Here is a 24944-nt window from a genome sequence, read left to right as displayed (position 1 = left end):
GAAGTGGATGTAATGGAGACTGTGGAACACCCAAATGTGATCCAACTGTTTCATGTTATTGAATCCGCTGAAAACATCTGCCTCGTAATGGAGCATGCAGGTGGGGGAGAGCTACTGTACCACATCCTGCAGCCAGGTAGCTTACAGAAAGGAGGATGGGAGAGTGTTCAGGCAGATCATGTGTACCATGTGCTACTGCCACAAGGGCATCATGCACAGAGATCTGAAGTCAGCAAACATCCTGGTGGATGCCCAGGAAACATTAAGCTCTGTGACTTTGGCCTGGGTGGCAGGTTCATGACTAAGCAGAGCTGGACATGTTTTGCAGCACTACCACACTGTGCCCCAGAAACCTTCTGGCAGGAAGAATACAACACCCCATTGTGAACATCTGGAGACAGAGTGCCATTCTCTATGGTCATGATGTGTCTCCCTTTTAAAGGGACAACTTCTTGGCAGCTGAAGGAGCAGGTCCCACATGCAAGGGGTGAGGTTTACTCTCACATTTCCACTGAAGTGCAGAGCTACATCAGCCAGTTGCTGACCGTGGACTCCATGCAGAGGCCATAGTAGACCAAATTAGGGGGCACCTCTGGCTGAGCCAGGGTGAGTGATATTTACTGACTCATTCTAGCCAGCCATTCTGCAACCATCCAGATCCCACAATAATGAAGATCATGTGTAGCATGGGTTATGAACCACATGATACCTGGGTCTCTTTGGTAAACAGAAAACCTGGTGAGGTGATGGCTGCACGTCTAATGCTCCAGCACCAGAACAACCTGGAAGGCAGGCTGCATGTCCCATACTAAACCTGTGCATCCAGAGGTTGGGCTTTACTTCCCCCAATACAGATCCTCCTGCCTTTCCTCTTCCCCAAAGAGAAGCACCTCTCTTTTCTTTTCCTCAGAGCATCAGCTACTTGAGAAGGACAAGCAGTCAGGGCAGAAGAGTGGCAGAAAAGTCAGCCTACCTGCCATTTTTCTCTGCTGTCTGCATGCAAGGACCCCACTCTCAGCATAGCCCCCAGGATGTCCCTACTCTATTGATTGGCCTAACCTATTGATTGTCCCTAATCTATTGATGATTGGCCAGCTCCTGGACAACCATCAATAGGTGGGATGCAGAGAGTGGCAGGTCCCCCCAGGTTACATTGTCTGAAAAAAAAAAAATTCCCTCTGCATGGAAAAACCCTGTGGTGGGGCTGCAGCCTGTACCCATAACAATACCAAGGGATGGAAGTGGGTGACTAGGAGGATTGCCACCTGTATTCTATGAATATATTGCTGTGTGCATATTGCCGTGGGCAGGTCTGAAAGACAGGTCCTAGAGTCACAAAGAAAGTGGCTCCAATAAAAGTGAACAGCTGAGAACAAACAAAACCAGGTAGGTGGGGTGGTCTATTTCATTTTATTTTATATATGCTTTTATTAATGTCCTTTTCAGTTGAAAACTCATATCTGTATCCATTTACGAGGTACAATGTGGTGTCTGGATCACTAAGAGTCCATTTCACATGTCTCTGCATTTTAAGTGGACGGTCAGAAGACACTGAGCTCTGTGGATCCTGATATCACTGCGTGGGCATCAGCCAGGACAGAACCCAAGTGGCTGCAGGAGGGAGGTGTGTACACTGCCTCGGTTTCACATGGATCCCAGTTCTGAGGGCATCTAGAGTTGCCTGGAGACAGTGGATCCCTCTGTCCCCACCTGGGAGAGACACCAGAGACTTTTTCCACCTGCCCTGTTCTTCTCTGTCCTTTTTCCCATATTTCTGCCAGAGCAGAGATCATTCCTAATAAATACCTATTTCTCACAAATAATAAAATTGATGCTTCTAAAAGAATAATCACAGGGGAAGACCAAATTGGTAGACATATGGCTCCTAGACCACCTGCTTTTTTCTATAATAAAGTTTTGGTGAGAAAATTGGGTCATGTCTATGGACCTGACAAGAAGATAAATTTTGTTCTAGAAAGAGTTTAGCTTCCAAGTTAATCATTAGGTAAGGCAGAATAGATTTAATTTAATTTCTTTGAGGAGTCCTTGGAAAACTGAAGCAGAACAGGAGCCTCAAATCAAGGCAGAATTTGACCCTGGGTTTACACTAAGTTGTGTGATGGCCAGGGACTTGGAAATAGGAAGCAGTTTCTGTGTACAGTTTCATGACATTTTAATATTGATCTTCTGTATTCCCTCCTCCTACCTCCTGGTTTTTAATACTCTTGAGTAGCCAAAATGATAACAAAATTTTATGTTTCTCAAAAATTTGGTAGAATACACTCATAAAACCACTGGGTCCAAGATCTTTTCTTTCTCCTTCCTTTTTATAACTTACTATTGAATGTCAGATACTGGGTGTAGGACAGTAGAGATTGAGAAAAGTGTATGTATGCAATGCCTGGACATGAGCACACCTCTTCCATTACCCACCTATAAGTATAAAAGTTTGAATAAATCTAGTCAAGATTTGAGCCATGCTAGAGTCTTGTTGTCATTATGGTTATCTTCAGTGCACGACTAGCTTCAAGTTTCTCTTGTGTTCACTAGTACTTGAGGGGAGGGTTGGCTTGATGGAAGGTTTTTCTCGATGTTCCTCCTCCACTCTCAATTTTGGATCTTCACTGAGTACCTGTACCTCAGGAGTGGATCTTCACACACGTGCCCATTTCCTACGAGTAGACTTTTGTGGCCTGATGCTTGCTAGCTGGGTAGTAGGGGAAGGGAGGTTCTCTGTTATGCTGGTCCACCTCAGTCCTATAAGGGCCTGGTGATCCTGGGTCTTGGGGTAGGAGCTTTCTCAGTGAGCATACTCTTCATCCAAAACCAGCTGTCTCTAGTGTTCAGGCCTCAGAGTGGTTTCCTAACCCTCCCCTAGAAGCAGAGGGTTCTTTGTTTTCACTTTTCCCCAGCCACATGGGTTTTCACCTGTGCACTGGTGGAAAAAAGAGTTTGTTCCCCTTCCCCGGCCCCATCCCTAACAGCTTGATGGAGATTCATGGAGAAGAGTGTAGAAATGGGTACAAACTCCCTTTGTCTAGAAATGTCTGCAGCTCCTAGTGGTTCTACACACGTTAGCCCACATTTGGCATCTAACTATTCATTCAAAAATCTCAGCTTAATTCTTCCTACTGGCTGTGGTGACACATCTCTTTTTCCTGGGCCCTACCATCTGTGGCCAGGGCTTCTGTCCCAGCCTCTCTTGGAGGCTCCATAGATTCAGGATATTTGATTGCTCGTTACCTCAGTTTCTGATAGAGTCAAGGAAAGTTATGATTTGATAGATTTTCTTATTATTAGAGTTAAAATAATGCTTTTTTCAGCTTTCTGCATTCTTTGAAGAAGTGGAATATTGAGTAAATTTTAATACTTTTGCAAATTTTTCTAGGTTAGCTTTTCTTCATCTATTGATTTTGATGAGTTACAATTTCCTAGGAAACATTCTGTTTCAGTCAGCTTTCTTTGACTGCTGTGACTAAAAGACCAACTAGAATAATTGTAGAGGAGAAAAAGGTTATTTAGGAGCTCACAGTTTCAGAGGTGTCAGTTCTTAGCCAGCCAGCTCAATTCTTCAGGGCTTGAGGGAAGGCAGAACATCATGGCGGAAGAGTATGGAGGAGGCAAGTGGCTCACATGATGATCAGAAAGCAGAGAAAGAGAGATCACCATTGCTAAATACAAACATATATCCCAAAGCCACACCCCTAATGCCCACCTCCTCCAGCCAAACCCCTCTTGCCTTCAGTTACCACTCAATTAATCATATCAGGTGATTAGTTCCCTGACTAGGTTAAGGCTCTCTTAACCCAATCATTTCTTCTCCGAACCTTCTTGCATTGTCTCACACATGAGCTTTTGGGGGATACCTCACATCCAAACCATAACATAGTCTGTTTATTTACCCACCAATATATACAATATACATATAGTATACTATATAGATACAAATGTAGCACTTATTTATAATACTATATGTAGTCTTGAACAAAAATGTTTGTCTCCTCAGACTCCTATGTCAAATTTCCAGTTCTTAACATTACCTTTACTGCCTTTACTTGTTTTTTTTGGTGAGACTATTCAAAACTACTTTATTAGCTTTTTTCAAAGCTTGTCCACATATTGCTGTTCTCCAAGAGCCAGTATTTGGTATTATTATTCAGGCCTTTTCCCAAAAGAACTTTGTTATATGTTCACTTTTCACGATTTCTGCATTTATCATTTATAATTCCTCTAGTCTACTTTGAAAGTCTTTTGTTGTTGTTTTCATTCTTTTAGTGCTATCTTCTTGCAAATCAGAAAATTTTTAATGGTTTTGTTTTTATTAGTTTTGTTTCATCATTTTTGCTTTTATCTTTAATGAGTTCTTCAGTCTACTTTCAATGGTGGATTTTGTCATTCTTTTGTAGACTCTTCAGTGGAATGTTTATTTCTGATCTCAATTCTTTTCTAATAAATATAATTAGAGCCACACATTTTCTCCTGTGTCACTTTGACCCAAATCCCACAAGTTTTTATAGCTGCGCTCTCCCATTGTCCCTCCTTCCCCAAAAGTGAATTCACCTTACATAAAAATGAGCAAAGTAGGCAAAGATGTGACAGAAAAACAAATGAAAGTAACCCTTTAGAAGGTAAGATGTTCACTTGCAATAAGAGAAACATTAAACATAATTTTTTCACATTAAAACATAATTTCTCACCTATCAGATTGGCAAAACTCTTAGATTGACAACATGCTTGGCTAGCAAAGCTGGAGGTAAAATTCTCCCTTCTGTGTTGTTGATGGGAATACAATGTCTAGCCAAATGATATTTGCATTTTCTTTCTGACCCAGAAATCACATTTCTGGAAACCTATTCCAAAGACACACTGCCAAAATACAAAATTTATAAATGTACAGATCTTCTCATTGCAACAGTACTGTTTGTAATTACACAAGAGTGGAAACACTCACATAGCCAAGAATAAGGGGCCAGATAATAAACTCAGGTCCATCCAAATAACAGAATGCTATATAGTTGTAAAGAGAATGAGCACTATCTCTATATGACCATAGACTGACCTCCAGGATGCAGTGATAACAGAAAAAGGCAAAGTAAACAACAAAGTTTATAGTGCAAAAAAAAAAAAAAAAAAAAAAAAGGGAGGGATACAAACATATGCCTATACTTTCAAAAAGAAACAACTTAGTTGTCAAACAAAATTAATTTTTTATATGGTTACCTTTAGGAGAAACAGAGCAGGGTAGAAGGAACAAGGTTGAAAGATAGATTTGTCTAAATGTGACTTTAAAATAGTTTTCAGCTGGGCGTGATGGCATATTCCTGTAATCCCAGTGGCTCAGGACGCTGAGGCAAGAGGATCTTAAGTTCAAAGCCAGCCTCAGCAAAAGTGAGGCACTAAGGAAATTGGTGAGACCCTGTCTCTAAATTAAATACAAAATAAGACTGGGATGTGGCTCAGTGGTTGAGTGCTCCTGAGTTCAATCCTGGTACTCCCCAAAAAAGAAAAAAAAACAAAACAAAACAAAAAGAGAGATGGGGTTCAGTGGTACAACACCCTTGGGTTCAGTCCCCAGTACCAAAAAAATAAAAAAATAAAAAAAGTTTTCACACTGAAACTATCTACATATTTTAAATAATTAAAACATTAAATCAAGTGTAAAAACCAAAGCAATCCCTAAAATGTTTTCTTTCTTTTTTTTTAAAGGAAACAAATAAACCTAACCTTTATCATGTTGATTATATACCACAAAGGAAATAATTACTTGAAGTAAATTTAAAACACAGTATTTTCACTTAGTGGGAAAGACCCTAATGTAAAACAAAAATTTCAAATAAATCCTAATAGACTTTCAGCAGTCTTACTGTTAGCAAGAATGTAGAGCATGATTTTCAAATGTTTATATATATTATGCAGGATAAACCAAGTAGGCCAACATGAGCCTGTACCAGGATTTTCGGCATAAGGTGCAAATAAAAGAATTTAAGTAAAATCTACGTAGTCTTAAATTTGTTTTAAAAACATTTTGAATTCATGATTTATTTCTCTTTCTGAAAAGTGCATATAACCTAGTACTAAAAAATTTTTGAGAAACAATGAGCATCCAAAATGCAAAGAAATGAACACACACTGCAAGGGTCGTGCCTAAGGGAAGGGATCAAGCTGAAGGTCCCCGGTCACCTATATTTCTCAAACTCAGCACTATTGACATTGAAGTCCGATAATCCTTTGTTTGGGGGGACTCTCCACTACCTTGTATGATGTTTAGTAGCAAACTTGGCCTCTACCCACTAGATGTCTCATCATGACAATCAAAGATGTCTCCAGACATTGCTCAACATTTTCTGGAGCTCAAAATGCCCCCTGGTTGAGAAACTTGCACTGGCCCAAGGTGAGATAAGCTGAGTGCCAAAGTTTTGAAGACTGAAATGAATGGAAACAATGCATTTTAAAATCCCAAGTTCATAATGTTTCTTCAGCATTGAGAAAGTGATCTCTGATTTTCTGAATGTCCTTTTGTCTGTTCCCTTCGTTCCCTTCCTTCCAAACTGTTTCGATGGATGTTTGAGTTTCTGGAAATCCATTTTTCTCTTTGCACTGTATTCTGAAAGAGCCTCCTGGCCCAGTGTCCCAGCTCATTAATTTAATATTCATCTGTGTCCATTTGGATATTCAGTCCAATTTTTAAGTAACGGTGGATTGGGTTTTCAATACTTTGGAAGTTTGGTAGTTACTTTTACATGGCTGTTTTTCTGTTTCTTCACTGTCATAGTCATTTCTGTGAATTAATTCTGACCAAGAGCCAGCTTCTAGAATGTACAGAGTAGAATCCTGCAGGTGTGCAGTAGAATACCTAGGTGTGTGAGTGTGCCCTCCCCAGAATAAGAGGCCCAGGAACCTCATGTCAGATGCAACCCACGGTTCCTTTCCCTTCTAACCTCTCCTCACCCCAGCTCTTTTTGCATGGAGTCAAGGTCTACATGGCTTCTTAGTTCAGAGTCAGCCCTTTTGATAGGAGACCCTTCAGGATCATGGTTTAAAGCAGTTATTGAGGTTTTCACATGAGAATAAACAGCAGTGCTTCTAGAAGTTCAGCATAGGAGGGAGATGGGAGGATCCATGACCAGCCCAGCAGTTCATAGTGTGAGCTTTACATTTATTGACCAAAATTATTGACAAGGCCCCTCGCAACACTGCACCTGTTAACCATGAGCTTGGAATTCCTCTTGCACATTAGTGTATAAGATTGCACTGACCTTGACAGTTGTACTTTGCTGTTTTTTGTTCTGCCTTCATTGCTCAATCTATCCAATTCTATATTCAGTCTATATTCCAGGAATTCTTCAAATTTTTGGGTCTTCTTTTTCTTCTGATTGGTTTGGCTAAAGGCTTATCAATCTTATCTTTTCAAAGAACCAAATCTTTGTTTCGTTGATCCTTTGTATTGATTTTTTATTCCCTATTTCATTAATTTCATCTCTGATCTAGATTATTTCCTGCCTTCTTCTGATTTTGTAATTAATTTGTTCTTGATTTTCTAGGGTCTTGAGATGTAATATGGGATATTAATTTAGGATCTTTCTCTTTCGTTTTGTCTTTGTTTTCTTTTAAATTAGGTACTATTGCTATCAACTTCCCTCTTAGAACTGCCTTCATGGAGACTCAAAAATTTTGGTATGTCGCATCTCTCTTCTTTAATCCTGCTGATCATTTGATTATAGGAATTTTTTAGATTTTTGTCTTAATCTTCTCTCTGATCCATTCATCATTCAAAATTGTAGGGATTATAGCTCACAGAACACTTGATGGCAAATGTATTGTTCAACCTCTGTGTATTTATGCAATTCTATGTTTTTTCTTGTTACTTATTTTTAATTTCATTCTGTTATGCACTGATAGGATACAAGGGTTTATGTAAAATTTTTTTGTATTTTTAAGACATGTCATAAAATCTGGGCTATTTTGGAAATAGTTCCATGAGCAACTGTGCAAAAAGTGAGTTCAGCAGTTGTTGGATGAAATATTCTGTAGCTGTCTGTTAAGTCCATTTGATTTATAGTATTTTTTTAGGTCTTATTTTAGTCAGCTTTTTCACTGCCGTGACTAAATGACCAACCAGCACAATTTTAGAGGAGGAAAAGTTTATTTAAGGGCTCATGGTTTCAGAGGTCTTAGTCCATAGAAGGGTGGCTTCATTCCTTGGGGTTTGAGGTAAGGCAGAACATCATGGTGGAAGAGTATGATTCATATGATGATCAAGAAGCAGAGAAAGAGAGAGATCTCCACTGGCCAGATACAAATATATACCCCAAAGTCATGTCCAAATTCCCACCTCCTCCAGTCACACCCTACCACTTCAGTTACCACTCAATTATTCCCTATCAGGGGATTAATTTACTGATTGGGTTAAGACTCTCACAACCCAATCAGTTCTCTGAACCTTCTTGCATTGTCTCACATGTGAGCTTTTGGGGAACACCTCACATCTAAACCATAACAGATCTGAAGAGTCTTTGCTGATTTTTTTGTCTGGATTACTTATCTACTGGTGAAAGAGTTGTGTTGAAATCGCCCAGTGAAGAGACAAATGAAGGTATTGGGATCTAAGACATTTCTTTATATCATTACGATGGGCAATAGTAATTTTATATCTTTGAAGGACACCTGCTTGACTGAAGGTGGACTGTTGCCATTTGAAATGTTCAGGGATATTTGGACCTATTTAACAGTGCAAATGAGGAATCAATTCCGGCTGAAGTTCACATGTCTTCACTAGGAGTCTGATTTTCCCACCACATAACGGTGAGATCCTGGCAAATCAAATCCTTACAAGGGTTCACTCTCAATCTGACATCTCTGTTTTTCTGTTAGTCAGGACATACAATCATAGATGTGACATAGTGCCAACTGAATTAGTGTGACCTTCTCTCACACTTTTATTGCCATTCATTTTGTATCTGTTTCTTCTGCTCCTGGACCCATGCTAGACCTACATACTGACAGGGGCCAGCAAGGCCACTGGCTTCTGATTATATAGGCCTCATTTTTTAAAATTTTCATGCCTTTTAACATGTTATTCTCCATTACATCCCCAGGGGATATTATGATAATTCCCTTGGCCTTGGCCTCTCTTTGAAGTTGAATATTAAAATGAGACTCCTCTAGTTGCTTTTAAGTAATATAGTTAAATATTACAGCGTGGTTGACCCCTGCCTCCCAGCTCCTACCCTTATGACGTGCTTCCGATTTGTGCTGACAAACATGGTTGAGCTGCAGAGGGAAGTAGCAGGGAAAGGGACTGTTAAAAAAAAAAAAAAAAAAAAAAAAAAAAAAAAAAAAAAAGCAGTTGCACATTCCCCAAAGAACTATCTTGGGAAGGGCTACTGAGGTTCATGTGCTGCATCCTGTGAGAAGCACGAAGACCAGACCTTTCCCAGCAACCATCTCCTCTTCTGTAGCAACCAATGCAGCAAACAGTGGGAGTACAGACTGCTTCCTGCTGCAGCCAGTTCTCCCTCCTAGCTTGCATGGGTAGGTGTCAAAGAGGACGAAGTCTGGCATCCTCCCCAGAAGCTGGGAATTCAGCAGGACCCATGTCATTTGTCACTCCAACACTGCTTGACAGGGAGGGAGCACAGGCCAGTTTGCTGCTATCTCATGTCACTGACCAGATGCAGAAGCAAAACAAGCACTTAGGCCACAGGAGGCCTCTGCTGGTGGAGCCAGTCTAAGTGTTGTTCAAAGCAAGGTCCTGCTCTGTCTGCCTTGGGAAGATGGAGAGGGCTGAGATGGCTTCTGTGCCTTCTTGGCTTTGAGGAATGACACACGGTGAGGTTCTCGGAAAAGTTCCGGGGAAGTCATTATGCCCTTAGAGCCTGTTCTGTTTCCAGGTACTCTTTGTTTCATCACCATTTAATATTTCATGAAGATTCCCAAATATTCTTCCTCTCTCTTTGGTTTCCCCTTATTCTTTGACCTTCATTCCTTTCCTCCCTCTCTCCAGTTGAATTTTTTTAAAAAACTTAGCTGTGTTTCCGTTACTTTATGGACTTCATATATGAAAGTAGGCTCTATACATCAAACTACAGCAGGCTTGGCTTAGTTTTGGCTCCCTGAAAACAGACTCCAAGATGGGAGAGCTGCATGCAGCAGATTTCTTGGGGAGTGCGCTAGAGATGTACACCAACAGGGTGGTGAAAAGACAGAACTGGGCAAGGGGCAAGCTGACCCATAATGGAACTGAAACCCAGAGGCCTTAGTCAACCCTACAGGAAGCTCTGGAGCTGAATGGTCCTCCAGAAGTGTCCCAGGTTGTAGCTAAGGGCCAGGCCTCTGTCACCCAGCATCAACCAGTCATTGGGCACAGGTTGTTCCTTGGTTGTTCCTTGTTCTTGAGCAAGGTAGTTTTCTTCAGTGGAGGGAAGTTCCTGGTGGAACTGCAGAGCTGGGATTCAGGTCCCAGTGGAACCACCTGGCAGTGACAGGTACTTTTGAGGGAGTGTGAAAAGGCTGGCTCTGGGAACATGCAGGGAACCAGGAAACCCAACCAGCTGTTGCTGCCAGGGAGAAAGTAATTACTGAAGTCATAGTGAAGAGTCCAACAAATAGGAAGGAGTGAGTGAGTTCCTTCTCCCTGACCTCTGCCATCCCTTCTCCCTCTAGTGCTACCTAGTGGTAGAAACTAACAGGAAGGCCCCAAGCACACTGAGTAGAAGGTAGAGAGTAGATGACAGGATCATAACAGCACATCTGGCAATTGTTCACACATGGTAATAATCAGCAGGAACTGCACATGTGCTGCCTTTTAAAAGGATCATGTACCTTTCAGTTCATTCCTTCCCTGCCTGACTGATCTCTTTCTGTTAGGATTTGGGTGTGAGGTGTACCTCAGAATCTCCTGTGTTAGAGCAGAAATATTCAGAGGTAAAATGATTGGACTATGAGAGCTGTAACTAATTAGTCCTCTTAGTTTGAATGGACTGATTGAGTGGCAACTGTAGGCAGGTGGGGTGTCATGTCCTGTGCCCCCATCCCCTTTCTCCCTCTGTCTCTTGGTCACCGTGAATGGTGTTCTTCATCAAGTCCTTCTACCATGATGTTCTGCCTCTCCTTAGGTCCATGGCAATAGAGACAGCCCAACATGGACTAAACATCTGAACCACGAATCAAAATAAACTTTTCCTTCTCTAAATTATTCTTGTATGGTATTTTGGTCATAGAAATGCAAATCTGACTAATACTCTCTCTATCATTGGCCTTCCCAATGGGGCCTTTATATGCTTCTTCTGTGTGAAAAAAAAAAAAAAAATTCCGCCCAAAGGTTCCAAATGCTTTTTTAATAAAGGGCTTCAGGAATAAGTATTAGGGATTTAAGTTCCCAAACTTTGAATTACAGCAAACACCACTTCATTATGTTGTTCCTACTGGAAGAAGTATTCCTCCTATGTTCTTGACCAATCCATGGGCACCCACACCTACCCCCCTTGCTGATGTTTCTGGCCCTTAGTTGTAATACTCAGCACTAAGTCTTTAATCTGTCACTCAAGCTCCAATTTTGTTTTCGCTGTCTTTATCCTTCTCTTTTGGAGAGGCTGGGCTGTAAAGGCCAGTTCATTTTTCCACAGCATGCAGCTCAGCAGGCACTGTCTCATGGACAAAAAAATTCCCATGAGGCATACCAGAGTCCCAAGTAGAACTATTTTCTCTTTGTATGGATCTGTGTGTGTGTGTGTGTGTGTGTGTGTCTGTGTGTTTTGGAGTATTGATGTAATCATTGCTTGGCAAGAGTCACATTTTTTCTGTTTTTCTAAGGAAGGCTACAAACAATTTAGCAAATTAGTAGATAGCATGGAAGCCAATAATTATTCTGTAACTTGAGATCCTGGGGCCTAGATCATGGAAATGTGAATTATAGGTCTCTAATGACTTCCACCTTTCTAGAGTCTAGAGAGCCTGGTGTATGACAAGGAGGTTGATAGGAGGGTCCCAGTGCAGCGGGAGGGCCAACACCTGTAGTCAAGCTATGTATGGTCTGAGTCTGACTGCCTATTTTTGCTTATGGATCATCATAAAGTTGCAGGGTCCTGCAGCCTGTAGGCTCAGGGGTTCCCCCATAAACTGTGAGAGGCTAGATTTTGTGATCTCCTTTGTTTTCCTACAGTTTTAAATACTCAATTTGAAGTCTCCCATGTCTCCTTACCCACCACTTAGGCCCCCCAGCAGATGAGTAGATTCCTTCCGTCAACAGTCATCCAGATGTCTTTACTTATTATTCTTTGACACTGCTGAATGTGAATTGTGATCCTGTCCCCATCACCTGCTCCTGCTCTGTTCATCTCTAGAGCAAAGCAAGAATGTGCAGGATCCTAAATAGAAAGTGTCTGGCTAAGGTATCCGGCATGCCTTTTCTCTACCCTAAGAAGCAAACATTGATCACAATGACTTACCAAGTCCCTATTATGTACTAGGCTCCAAGTATATTATATCTAGACCTCAGAAGTCATTCTAATTTTCAGATAGAAAACTAAGGCTCAGGGAAGTGAGATAACACAGGACAAGAAAGAGACAATCAGATATAGGAGCCAGATCAAATGATAAAAAATTATTATGTCTAAAAATCTTCCCTTCATTATAACTACGTTGAGAAAGTCTCACTCTGATATTAATACATATTATATTTATTTTATTTTATTAATTTATTCTTTTTTACTTTTCTGTCCCTATGTTTTGCTTTTAATAGGTCTTCAACACCTCTGCAACACTAGCTTTTCCTCCATTGCCCCTCTTCCTCTTAACAAAGAGCAAATCTCCAACTTTGGCAGGCAAGAAAACCAAAACAGAATTTAATAACATTGTTTTGCATTTGTTATATTCATTTTCATAGTTACTTTTCCTATTTATGGCAAGTGACACTGATTTTCCATTTACAGTAGGGACATTAAGTTTCCTTTCAAAATAAATTTAAGTTTTAAAAAACTGAGTCAAGTTTAAAAACAAAATAAGTGCCTAATAGCCAAGGTATACTTGGTTATGCCAAATATCATGAAGGTATGACATTGCATAACATGTCTAAACATCTCTGTGCCTCAGTTTCCTCAGGATAAGAATTGTGCCGACCTCCCAAGGTTGTTGTGAGGGTGTTAAACTATGCCAAGGTCATAAAGCAGTCCTTGGGACACAGTAAGTGCTATGTAATGAATAGACAGTGTTGTACAAATGCTTGATATTTAGAGAAGATTTTCATTTAGTTCTTGTGCCCTTCCTGAGGAAAGGTAGTCTGGGAAAGCAAAGACAACCAGGGGCATCTCATTTTTAAACAGATTCATTGGTAAAAACTATACTTAGTTTCATATAATTCTATAAAATTGCAGAGTTAGGAGAAAATGTTACTATGATTTATGGTTATTAATGTGCACTTTTTCTTTTGTAATATTCAAATTGTGTTTATTTCCTTTATAAGAAATTTAAAGTCTTTGAAGTGCTCTATTTTTAACATGCTTCCCTAGCCACCCCCTAACACAGGAACCCGCAGGAAATGGAGAGCAACAGTCAAATTTCAGAATTTGCTTCAATAATTGTTTGCCAAGTAGAAACTTGTAGCTTTCAAAAGTCCAGTCGTGTATTTTATTCACAGTGGTAAAATTATGATGAGATAAAATTTTGATGCCATCTTCTAAAATACCCAATGTCTAGAAAAGCAAGCTGAAATCAATGCACCGAGGGAAACCTGGGAAGGGTTTGTGGGACATATTGTGATTTTATTGTGGAGTTTCTACAGGAATTAACTTTTAACAATGCCTCATTTAATTTCTGAGGAAAAAAGCCTGGTATGGTCCTCAGAGATTGAAATACAACTCAACTGGGCTCTCAAACGGGCATCATTTGTTGATCAGAGCATTACCTAAGGCCTGGGACTACAACTCAGCAATGAGCACATGCTTGGCCTGTATGAGTGTAAATCAGCTTTGCATCACTGTGACAAATATACCTGAGGAGAACAAATTAGAAGAGGAAAAGGTTTTTCTGACTCATGTTTTCAGAGGTTTGGTCAATGGTTGGCCAACATCACTGCTCTGGACCCATGGTGAGGCAGAACATCATGGTGGAAGGAAGGGATGGAGGAAAGCTGCTCCATTCATGGTAGCCAGGAAGCAGAGAGAACTTGAATGCAAGGAGCCAGGAATAGCATAATCCCTAAGGACATGCCCCCAATGACCCATTTCCTCTAGCCACACCCTACCTGTTTACATTTACCACCTTTAACACATTCAGATTATTAATCCACCAAATGGATTAATCCATTGATGAGATTACAGCTCCCATAATCTAATCATCTCACCTCTGAACATTCCTGCATTGTGCCACATGTGAGTTTAGCGGGACACCTCATATCCATACCCTAACAGGGATGCCCTGAAGTTAATCCCCAGCCTCTACAATACACACACACACACACACACACACACACACACACACACACACATCCCATCATCATCAAAGACCTCAGAATAGAAAATAAATATTCCTGATATTTACCAAGGTATAAAAATTGCAAAAGGGCACAAAAATATGCAAATTCAGGTCAGTGTTTTTATATTAGAGAGGAATTGGAAATAGAATTATCTAGGACTGTGCAATCTCCTGACCAACAGTATGAGCATCGCCTGGTGAAAGAATGGGAATGGAAACAAGACAGTCAAGATCAGGATTTGGGAAGAACTGACATGTAATAGATCAAGGAAAAGAAATGAGGTTGAAACAGTTCTGGTGTCCATCAAGTGCCCAGTGACTGAGTAGATTACTTTGTCTTAAAGTTATGTTAATTTGTATTTACGAATTTATTAAGTCTCCATTGGGTACCACGTACTAGATTAAGAGGCACTGGTGATTTTTCAGTTAAGAAGGCAAATTCTCAGATTCTCCCACACCTATTGAATCAAGAACTCTGTGGGTGGAGCACAGCCATCCATTTTAGAAAGACTTCTAGGGAATTCTCCAGTGTAGATTCACAGATTTAGAAAGGAAGTAACCACCATTTCATTCATTGCACTGTCTAAAAATAATTCTGCCACACAATGACCATAGTCACAAATACATGTGATTGATCATTAGCTGCTTCTTTTCTTCTTGCCTTTGCATTCTAAAGAAGATAAATACAATAGCTGCTTGGCCAAAGGAGGACCATATTGCCCTACTGTTCCAAGTTCTTTAGGGCAACCATAGTTCCCTGATGCCCAGGGTTGAGCATACAGAGAGCAAAGAATAACAACCTTCTGATTCTTCTTTTAGCAACTCAAAATGTTGGGCCTGACAAAAAAGAAAATTCCCTCTGAAAAGATGGGCAATTCTATCTTGGTCCACGACACATGCACTAGACAAATCACAGGAGAGAAACAGGAAGGCACGGCTGGAAGGTAAGCAACAAGAGGAAGGGTCCTTGACTGGGCAAGGATATTGTACAAAAGCCAGGGCTGGGTACCTCATTAGTGTGGGCATGCTCTTGCTCCTCGTGGCCCTGTAGCCTGATCATTGGATGGAACTGGCTTTGTTTCCTCCCACCTCCAGGTATCAATACATTAAGAGAACAAATAGCATGGTGATGACAGTCCAGTCCCACAAAAGCAAGGGAGCGGGCCCTCCTCACCATGTGTCTCCAGGGTCCAGCACAGTGCCTGCAACGCCATTGAAGAAATCAGTGAGGGTGGTGGTAGAGTTTGTTCTTTTCTTTGGGGCTGGGGACAGAGGTACCAGGGTTCAAAATCAGGGGTACTCGATCATTGAGCCACATCCTCAGCCTAATTTTGTATTTTCACTGAGTTGCTCGCTCTTGCTGAGGCTGGCTTGGAACTTGCAATCCTCCTGCCTCAGCCTCCGGAGCCACTGGGATTATAGGTGTGGGCCATTATGCCTGGCTAGAATGTGTTCTTAAGGTGATATGTGGGGGGTGGTTTCTGATATTTGGGCAATTAGTCAAGAAAGAACCAGTGCTGACACTCCTTACAGAGTACCTTGGTAAAATCCAAAGAAATTAAAAGTTTAGGACTCGGGTGTTGTTCAGTGGTATGCTTAGCATGCTAAAAGCTCTCACTTCCATCCCAGCACCAAAAGAAGAAAGAAGAAGATGGAGAAGGAGTAGAATGAGAAGGAGAAGTCCAAAAGGAAAGAATAGGGATGGAAATAGGAGATAGTGAAGGATGAGGACTTGGGAAGAATTGAACTTAAATGGATCAAAGAAGTAAGGTCAAGACAGTCCTCATGTCCACCAATTTTCCTGATGCATGAATAGATTAGTTATCTTAATGTTATGTTATTTTGTACTTAACAATATTTATTAAGTCTCTACTATGTGCCAGGTACTGGACTAAAAAGCATTTGTGGTTTTACAGTGAAGAAAACAAACAAGATCACTGCCATCGTGGAATAGATAGCAACTGTCCCCAAGAAGAATACTAATAACAGCTATTTAATGACTTACTAATGGCAACCAATTATTGATAACATAGGCCAAGACTTGGTTATCCTACATCAACCTCCCAACCAGAAAACGAAGTAAGTTCTGTGTTTATTCCAACTCTCTTCCAGGGGTCATCTTTCTTCAGCCTATCACCTTGGGGTGCACAGACTTTGGTAGAATGTAAGGTCAGGACTTATGACTTGGGAGGCTGCATTTCTCCCTTTTACCCTCTCCAGATTCACTGGGATAAAAAAGGATCAAGCAGGAGACAAGGTGTACAAATTCAGTAGAGTGCAAAAGGGGAACCCCACTACTGGGGGGCACTGATCACAGGAGCGTGATCACTCACTTAATGTGATTCAGAAACTTAAGTACCTCTTTCTCTGAAGGAGAGGGGAGAATGGGACTGTGGGCAATTTTGAGGGATTGTGAATGTTAGGGCAATGACTCTCCAGGAGAGTCTCTTTGCCACTTGTGCCCTAGGGACTGACATCTTTCTGAAAGTTAAGTCCATCCAGTCCTCTGTCTTTTCTGAGCTGGATCATGGGGTTTTGGGGTGGGGATGGAATGGAATTCTGTTCCCTTTGCAGTTCATAATGCAGTTAAGGGAAATTGCAGAGAGGGCCTTTCCCTTGGCTTGGGGTGAAGAAGCAAAAATGTTTTTAAGGCCTTTTAATTTTTTTAGATCAAATCACTTAGCATGCTAAAAAAAAATACCATATTTGAGGGTATCCTTCTCTGGGCCCCAACACTTCTCACTCCCACAGGACAGCCTGAAGTCCTGAAAAACTCCCATTAGGGTCTGATTTAGGGATTGTTAGGAAGTATATCCACTCCATGCTCAGGTCAGGTCAGCTCCTACTCCCTCAGCAGCACCTCCCACAGAATCTCCCCAAATTTTAACTTCCCATCTCACCAAGGGTCACCTTGAGATGGAGGCCCCAAGGTGCTGAGAGACCCAGATGCTGTGGTAGGATTCCATGTTCCCTGCTCCATTGAGGACTGTTTTAGTTGTCTTACAGTTTAGGAAGAATGTGAAGGTCCCTTTGGGAATTAGCTCTATTTATAACATTGTTTCTATGGGAAAGAGTGTTCCAAGGGGCCATCAATTTAAAATGGAAGGCAGCAAGCACAGCCTGTCATTGCTGGAGGACTGCTATTAATTGTTTCTTCACATGTGGGGATTATATTGAGGGTTTAAAAAAAACTCTAGTATAAACAAACAGAAACAAGAAAAAAGCAGGTGTTGCTTCTTGTATTTTTAGGAGGAATTTTAAAAGTTAACTTTCTTTAAAGAAACAAAGTTTATTTTAAAGGGCAATATTTACCAAGCATCTGTTGTGTGCTATCCACAGAGCCTCAGGCTGTATGTGTGTAATCTCATGCAACTCCCAAAAGTGATGTAAGAGAGAATCAGACCTCTTTACTGATGTTTCACCACTGACGGCCTTCAAGCCCTGTGGGCCCTTCCTTTTCTGCCCAACATCTGGCCTAGCAGGAGAAAGAGACTGGTATGTTCTCTTTCCACACTGGCAGAAAGTTCAAACTATTTTAACCTCACCTGCAAAGGGGAACCTCATCCCTGCCCCACCCCTTACCTCCCTGAAACCCTAAAACCAGTTTTCTTTCCCCATAAACTTACACCACTCTTGGACCTGTTTGGGGCAACCTTACTCCCCAGAAAGCCTTCTTATGAGAGTTACAAACTTTTCCATGCCCTCATGGTGCCTGTGCAGCATCCCCAGGCTCAATATCTTTGCCACATTTGGAAGATAGGAGGTCCACCTCTCCATGGCAACCACAACAGGTAAGTATAGCATTCTGTCTTTCAGATGAGGAAACTGAGGCTAAGAAAGAGTTGTAGAGCTGCATAATAGTAAAAACTGAACTGCTTTGCTCTTTCTCCACCTCAGGTAACTTTTACCTTTCAAAAATTAACTAATAGCAAAAGGGCTAAACCTTTCACTAAACTTGCCATACATTGAACACCTACGCCATTCCAAGGCCTCGCCATGCATTAACTCACATTATCCTCTTAATCCTATGTGCTAAATGACTTTGTTATTCCCATGTTTATTGATAAGGAAACTGAGAAACAGCAAAGTCAAATAACTTAGGGTCACTCTGCTTAATAAGTGTCGGAGCTGGGATTTGAATTAGACAGTCCAACTCAGATCACATGCTCTTAGCGACAGGGCCATCAGACTTTTATATAGAATACAAATAAAGAAACTGATTATAAACTCGGTTTATAAGGATTGTGTTTTCAAGGATTGTTACTGCTTTATCGGATAGCTGTTGTATAAGGGGAAACCCTATATTAATGATACATTCACTGGTCATTAGCGTTCTTATATTATTCACACATATTTCACTCAAAACGTGTAGGAAGAAAAGGCGATACTTTGTTTCCCTGGACATCTCTTACTCCCCTGCCCCCAGTCAGGAGGTTGCTTTAGAGACAACGGGACTCAACAGGTGCCAGTTTAATAGCTTAAAAGCTGTAGGTGTTGTGTAGTTATAAAGAGTGCCTATAATCTCACCTTTGACCTAAGATTACACTACTCATCATTAACAAATGGGCCAAGGCTCTCCAGCAGTTGCTGTGAGAACCTTCTAGCATTTTTGTTCCCTGTCTTGTGCCATGTCTGACTAAAGGAAAATATAACCCTCTACGATTTCTTAGAGGAAGTACCTCAAATTCACAAGGACAGAGTATTTGTTTTAACCATCTGTTTTCCTTTCAAGCTTTCCAGCAACTTTTCTACTGTTAATCTATAAAATCATGTGAGATTTTTGATGGCTATCTCACCATACATACTTTCTGGCTCTAGAAACACAGTTATATAGAAAGTTACAATTTAAAAAGTCTCAAAAAAAAAAAAAACTATGGATCAAATAAAATCAGCATGAGTTACAGTGCTAACTATTGGAACAGATGTCAAAACTAGTCTCTTATTTCAGTCTATGTACCAGAGACAAGACTTGCTGCTTTTAAAATTTGGCCCTGACCTTTGTCTCCTTCAAAAGCCTTGGGCAAATAGAGTTAAAATTCATCCATGAACAAAGTTAGCTTAATAATGGCTTCCATGCAGAGCTGTCAGAAGATAAAAGTGCCTATGAAAGGATTTGGAGAAATAAAACTTTATGGAATGTCACGTTAAGTATGGTCACTCCTTTGAGGAAATAGATCAAAGCTAGAGAGTGAAGTGTTTGAGCTGGAAGGCACTCCATTCAGTTCAGTGGTTTTCAATCTGTGCTCTATGGAGCCCCCAGGTTCCCTCTGATTTCCCTCTGGAGCTGCCAGGGGTCAGAGGTGAGTCTAGTGAACCTCTGGACTTACCAGCCCAGCTTCCACAGAGTGCTTCAGAGTTTATTTGATTTTCATTTGAAGAGTCTCATAAAGTTGATTTTAGCAAAGGACTCCATGAATTAAAAATAGTTTGAAAAGCCTCTGATATAATCCAGCCCCCTCATTTTATAGAAGAGGACGTGGAACACCAGGGGCTAAATGATCTGCTGAGGACTCAGAGGTGTAGCTGAGTCTGGAAAGGTCCCTGGCAACCCAGACTTTAATCAGTGGTCTTTTGTGTGCTACCAGAAATAGGATGCCAGCACACATCTGCCACTGTGGGATGGAATTCTGAACAACTTCTTTCCCACTCACAAACTGACCTTCATTCTCACATCAACTTTTTGCTTCTCTGATTTTATTTTCATGCTGGGACTTTCTGCCCAGCATGGATTTTCCAACAACAACCTGTTTGCTCCTCAGATAGCAAACTGATAAAGGTTTATTTCCTCAAAATCCTCAGGGCACAATGTCTGAGGAATAATAAGGAATGCAGAGGCACATCAGCAAGGTTCTGGGTCTTGATAGTCCCATTCTGGCATGTGGCCCACTTGCAAAGAAAACACCATTTTTATTTATGGAGTAGAAATATCAGAATGTATTTCTTTGACAGTAGTGGAATAACTAAAATTTTTAAAGTATTAGTCATGAATTTTCATCAAGATCTTCCAGGAGATAAAAGTAGTAATAGTAGCATAACAATCATAATTAAAAGTCTATGGACTCTATTAAATGGAACAGTCATTGGATTATAACCCTGGAACTGGAAGGAACCATAGAGACCATTTTTCCTCCAAGAGAATCCATAGTGACCTTATTCTTCTTCTCAATACTGTTACCATTTCTTGAGTATTTGTTATGGATCAGGCAACTGTGTTAAACTCTTTATAAGCATAGTTTTTTAAGCTCCATACCGATCCCTATTCTATAGATATGGAAACAGGTTCAAAAAGGTTATACCAGGGCACAGCACAAATACAGAGAACATTGTTTGCTTTGTTTCTTTGTAAATGGAACCTTCTGGTGCACAATGCTGCACGCAGACCTGGGTTAAGTGACTCCCAATTTCACTGAGCAGGTGAATGACAAAATTGGGAATCACAATCAGGATGGTCTTAATCTAAATTTTATATTGTAATCACTAACCAAGCATCTGCTTCAGCAATCCTTCTATGTGCTCAGATTTGTGAGTCTTGCACTGAGAAGGAATTCAGGTGACTGTTAAGTATTGGGCAAGTTCAAATCCAAGACAAGTAGTCAAGGAGACTACATTCATGCTGGTATTTCTTTTTTTTTTTTTTTTTTTTTTTTTTTTTTGAGTCCTTTCTTCTTTTCTTTCCAGATATATGAAAAGTTAGTTTCATAGATAAATTTTAACTTTTATTTTTAAATAATTTCAAAGTTACAGAAAAGTTGCATCAAAAGTAAAGAACTCCTAAACACCTATCATTTAGATTTACCAATTATAACATTTCACTCCATTTACACACACACATAGTACCCATATATAATGTGTGTGTGTGTGTGTGTGAATATGTATTCAGAAATCACATCGGAACCTCTCTATATAACAATAGATGCATAGATAATGGATAGGTGATTGATAGGGAATTTTGAGTAATCCTTGAAGTGCATCCTGGGAACTAGCATCATCTTGGTAATTTTTAGAAATGCACCCTGCGATCTGCATTTTAACAGTCCTACAGGTGATCCCAATGTTCACCCAAGTTTGAGAACCACTGTCCAGTGGAAGACCATTTGGGGGGAAATTGTTCTAAGCACTAGCTGGTTTTCTCATAAAAGGTGAGAAGCTGGAAAGTGTACCTTACTTCTTCTAGACCACGATGTAAAAGAACCATTGGATTTTGCAACATCCCTGAACTGATTCATATAAAGGCATGCTATTGGCTGAGGTAAATTGTAGGATTTACTGTTTTAATTAAAGATTCAAACGTATCTTTCCAAATTATTGCCTGGAATGAATTCATTTTGTATACTTAATCCCTCTGAAACTATTCAAAGCTTACTTCTCATATTCATGCCAAAAATCTTATAGGAATATAAATGTAATCATTTAGAGAAACTTGATGATTATATAAGTTACTATGCTCACCAAAGCAGCTTATTATAATTTTAAGAGGATAAAAGTTTGAACTGAACCTACCCTTTCTAGAAAGCAGTTTTAACACAGTTGTCAAACACTGAGGTAACTGATGAAATCATCAGCCACATAAAATTTCATTAGTCGTTATTACAAAACCACATTTCTCTCTTTAAATGACTCAGGACTTTACAACCTGCAAAGTGAAGATTCCCAGCTTCAGTGTGTGTGTGTGTGTGTGTGTGTGTGTGTGTGTGTGTGTGTGTGTGTGTGTATCAAGTGGAGCCTGAGTCTCACAATAGGTTGACATGGTTACCAACAATTATTTATTTCTGTAGCCTGAGTCAGTACCAGCCATCATAAAACAGGCTGATCATGGTTGTGTATATAGAGCTGGGTAAACTTCTAAAGAAGGAACACTGGAAAATATTTCTTTGGGCTATTGAAGTGTGGGTACCTCTCCATGAAGTAGTCCTTGTAGGGAGGTTTCTTCTCAGTTAACATGATGATCAAGTCAAATGACAATGAATAGATTTTCAAAACCTAGGTGACATTCTGTGTATATAAGATTCAAGTCAATTGAAGGAGGAGGAGGAGGAGGCAGAAAGCAAATGGGCAGGGGTGCTGTTTCTTGAAGATTTTTTTTCCCTTTGGTACTGGGGATGGACCCAGGACTTTGGGCAGACTTGGCAAACACTCTACCACTGAGTTACATCCCCAGGCCTTTTTATTTATTTATTTTTTTATTTTGAGACAGGGTCTTGTTAAGTTGCCCAAGCTGGCCTGGAACTTATGATCCTCCTGCCTAAGGTTCCCAAGAAGCAAGAATGACAGATGTGCCCCATCGAGCAGCACTTGAAAAATTTTTAAATGAAATTGATCTGTGTTAACAATTTGTGTGAGGGGAGGAGGGAAGGAGGTTAGTATTAATTTCCTGAGAACTGTATGCTGTGAAATGTCAACCACATTTATGTTTATTTTAATATATCAGAGAGCCCCATTTCATAACTCAGACAACAAAGCTGGGAGAACAAAGGAAGGATAGGTCCTCATATATTCTGAGACATTTACTCCCTCTGCAGGCAAATCAATAATATCCACAATGGCCATACTCAATAATATCCTTGTGATTTTTATAACATGTGTCATCTGTACAATTGGCCTAGTGATCACTTACATTTTTAAGTTTTCTTACTTCCTTCTCATCATCTCATTTCAGAGGAGGTAAATGGTTTCTCAAGATTACTGTTTAAAAGTGCCAGACTTGTCATTTGAGATACTTGGGATGTAGATCAAGCAGTTTTAATTTATTAGCAGATTAGGACTTCTGCAAGTTACTATGTACTGTGGTTTGAATATGGTTTATCCCCAAAAGGTTCCTATGCTGGAAGCTTCTCCCCAATCCAATAGTATTGAGAGCTGGTATATTTTTAAGAGAAGCCTGGTGTAATGGAAGGTGATTCGGTCATGGAGGCAACGCACTTGGGAGGGATTAATGCTGGTCTTGAGGAGTGGGTTAGGTCAAGTAAGAGTGTATTAGATTCCTTGAGAGCAGATTATTATAAGAGTAAATCAGGCTCCTCCCCAGTCTCTTGATTTCTTCCTCTTCATATTATGCCATCTGCTATTTTGTGATGCAGCCAGAGGGCCCTTGCCAGACACCAGTGCCATGTTCTTTAGACTTTGCAGCAACCAGAATTGTGAACCAAATAAATATATTTTCTTCATAAGGTACCCAACATCGGGTATTTTGTCATAGCAACAGAAGACAGACTAATATACCATGTGTGAGTTTGCCTGTGAATATATATGTCTGTACACTTATACTACTTACTTAGAGACACTTTGGAAAGTAGGATCAGTCATTTCAGTATGAAAATTAACAAAGAAGAGACATTACTTGCTTAAGGATTAATTTTCTGGTGATCAAATCAGAAAAGGGGATTTTTTCACAAGGCTATTTTGGGATTTCAAAGAAGTCAAAGAATTCACAGTGAGTGTTAAAGAAACTAGATAGTTCTGAGGAAAATAACAACATATTTACTTTGAATGAAGCTTTTTAGGAAGCAAGTTGTTACTGAGTGAGTTGCAAATATCCGGTGTCCTGGGAGATTCCCATTGAGGGCTGTGTGGAACATCTCCTACCGGGGCCTCTCCACTCTAACATCCATGCATATGTGCTTGGATTGTTAAAGAAGGTGAAAATCGTTTTCCTGAGACTTGCAGATGTACAGATCCCACATCTGACAACAGAAGGCGCCATCAGGAAATGAGAGTTTGGATGGAGATTCCCACTAATGGAGGAAGGCCAGCAGAGAAACAAGGAAACACATCTCCACCCCGCCCACCTCTGGTGGGGTGTTTATTCAGGTGAACAACCTGCTTCACTCTACCAGCCACTCCATATGCAATGCCTGCAGGGGAGAAAGATCCTGTATAACATGCCCTTATCTAATGACTCACGGGCATTCAATATCTGACTATTGAACTACTATTTTCAAAAATTTATAGAAAATAGTCACTAATGCCAACAACTTTGGGCTCTGTGGCAAATCAGGGGAGGAGATTTTAGGGGGGGGGGCATTTGGGAGTTTCTTCTTTTTGACTCTTCTCGTGAGAACAGATTCCATGTTAACTCCACTGCCCGTATTCTGGAGGTTAGCTGATTGAAATCACCGAGAAGTACCAAATAAACACACTTTCAACATCAACACCTTCAATGTTAATTTTAGATTCTTTGAGTCCTTGTTTTTGGCATAAGCAGCAGGAAGAAACCTGGAGTTTTGAAATGTTTCGTTTCCAATTGTGCTTTCACAGCCACAGTTGGACAAAATATCTGCTTCCCTTTCAGAAAAGAAAACATCAGCGTAAACAAAGATGGTAAAACAGCTTGTTGTATTTTCGTCCTTATTTCTGTCATTCATTCATTCTCTGACTTAGTGACCACATAATGGGAACAACAGTGGATGTCGGAAAGTATGGAAGGATAAAGACGGTTTTTGTCCTTAGGAAGTGCAAAGCTGGCTGGGAAAACAGAT

At 40.4% G+C, this 24944-nt stretch overlaps 1 long non-coding RNA gene across 1 annotated transcript; it reads left to right on the top strand.

Moving 5' to 3' along the window:
* Positions 1-9507: 9507 nt before the first annotated feature.
* LOC306645166 lies at positions 9508-24558 on the top strand. The gene is made up of 3 exons (XR_013759560.1): positions 9508-9890; positions 15289-15413; positions 24133-24558. It is a non-coding gene; the product is annotated as an uncharacterized lncRNA (long non-coding RNA).
* Positions 24559-24944: the final 386 nt, after the last annotated feature.

The sequence above is a fragment of the Sciurus vulgaris genome, assembly GCF_902686455.1.
Source record: "Sciurus vulgaris genome assembly, chromosome: 15".
Classification (NCBI taxonomy): Eukaryota; Metazoa; Chordata; class Mammalia; order Rodentia; family Sciuridae; genus Sciurus; species Sciurus vulgaris.
The sequence above is the reverse complement of the archived record's forward strand: the minus strand, read 5'-3'. Positions and strand labels throughout refer to the sequence as shown.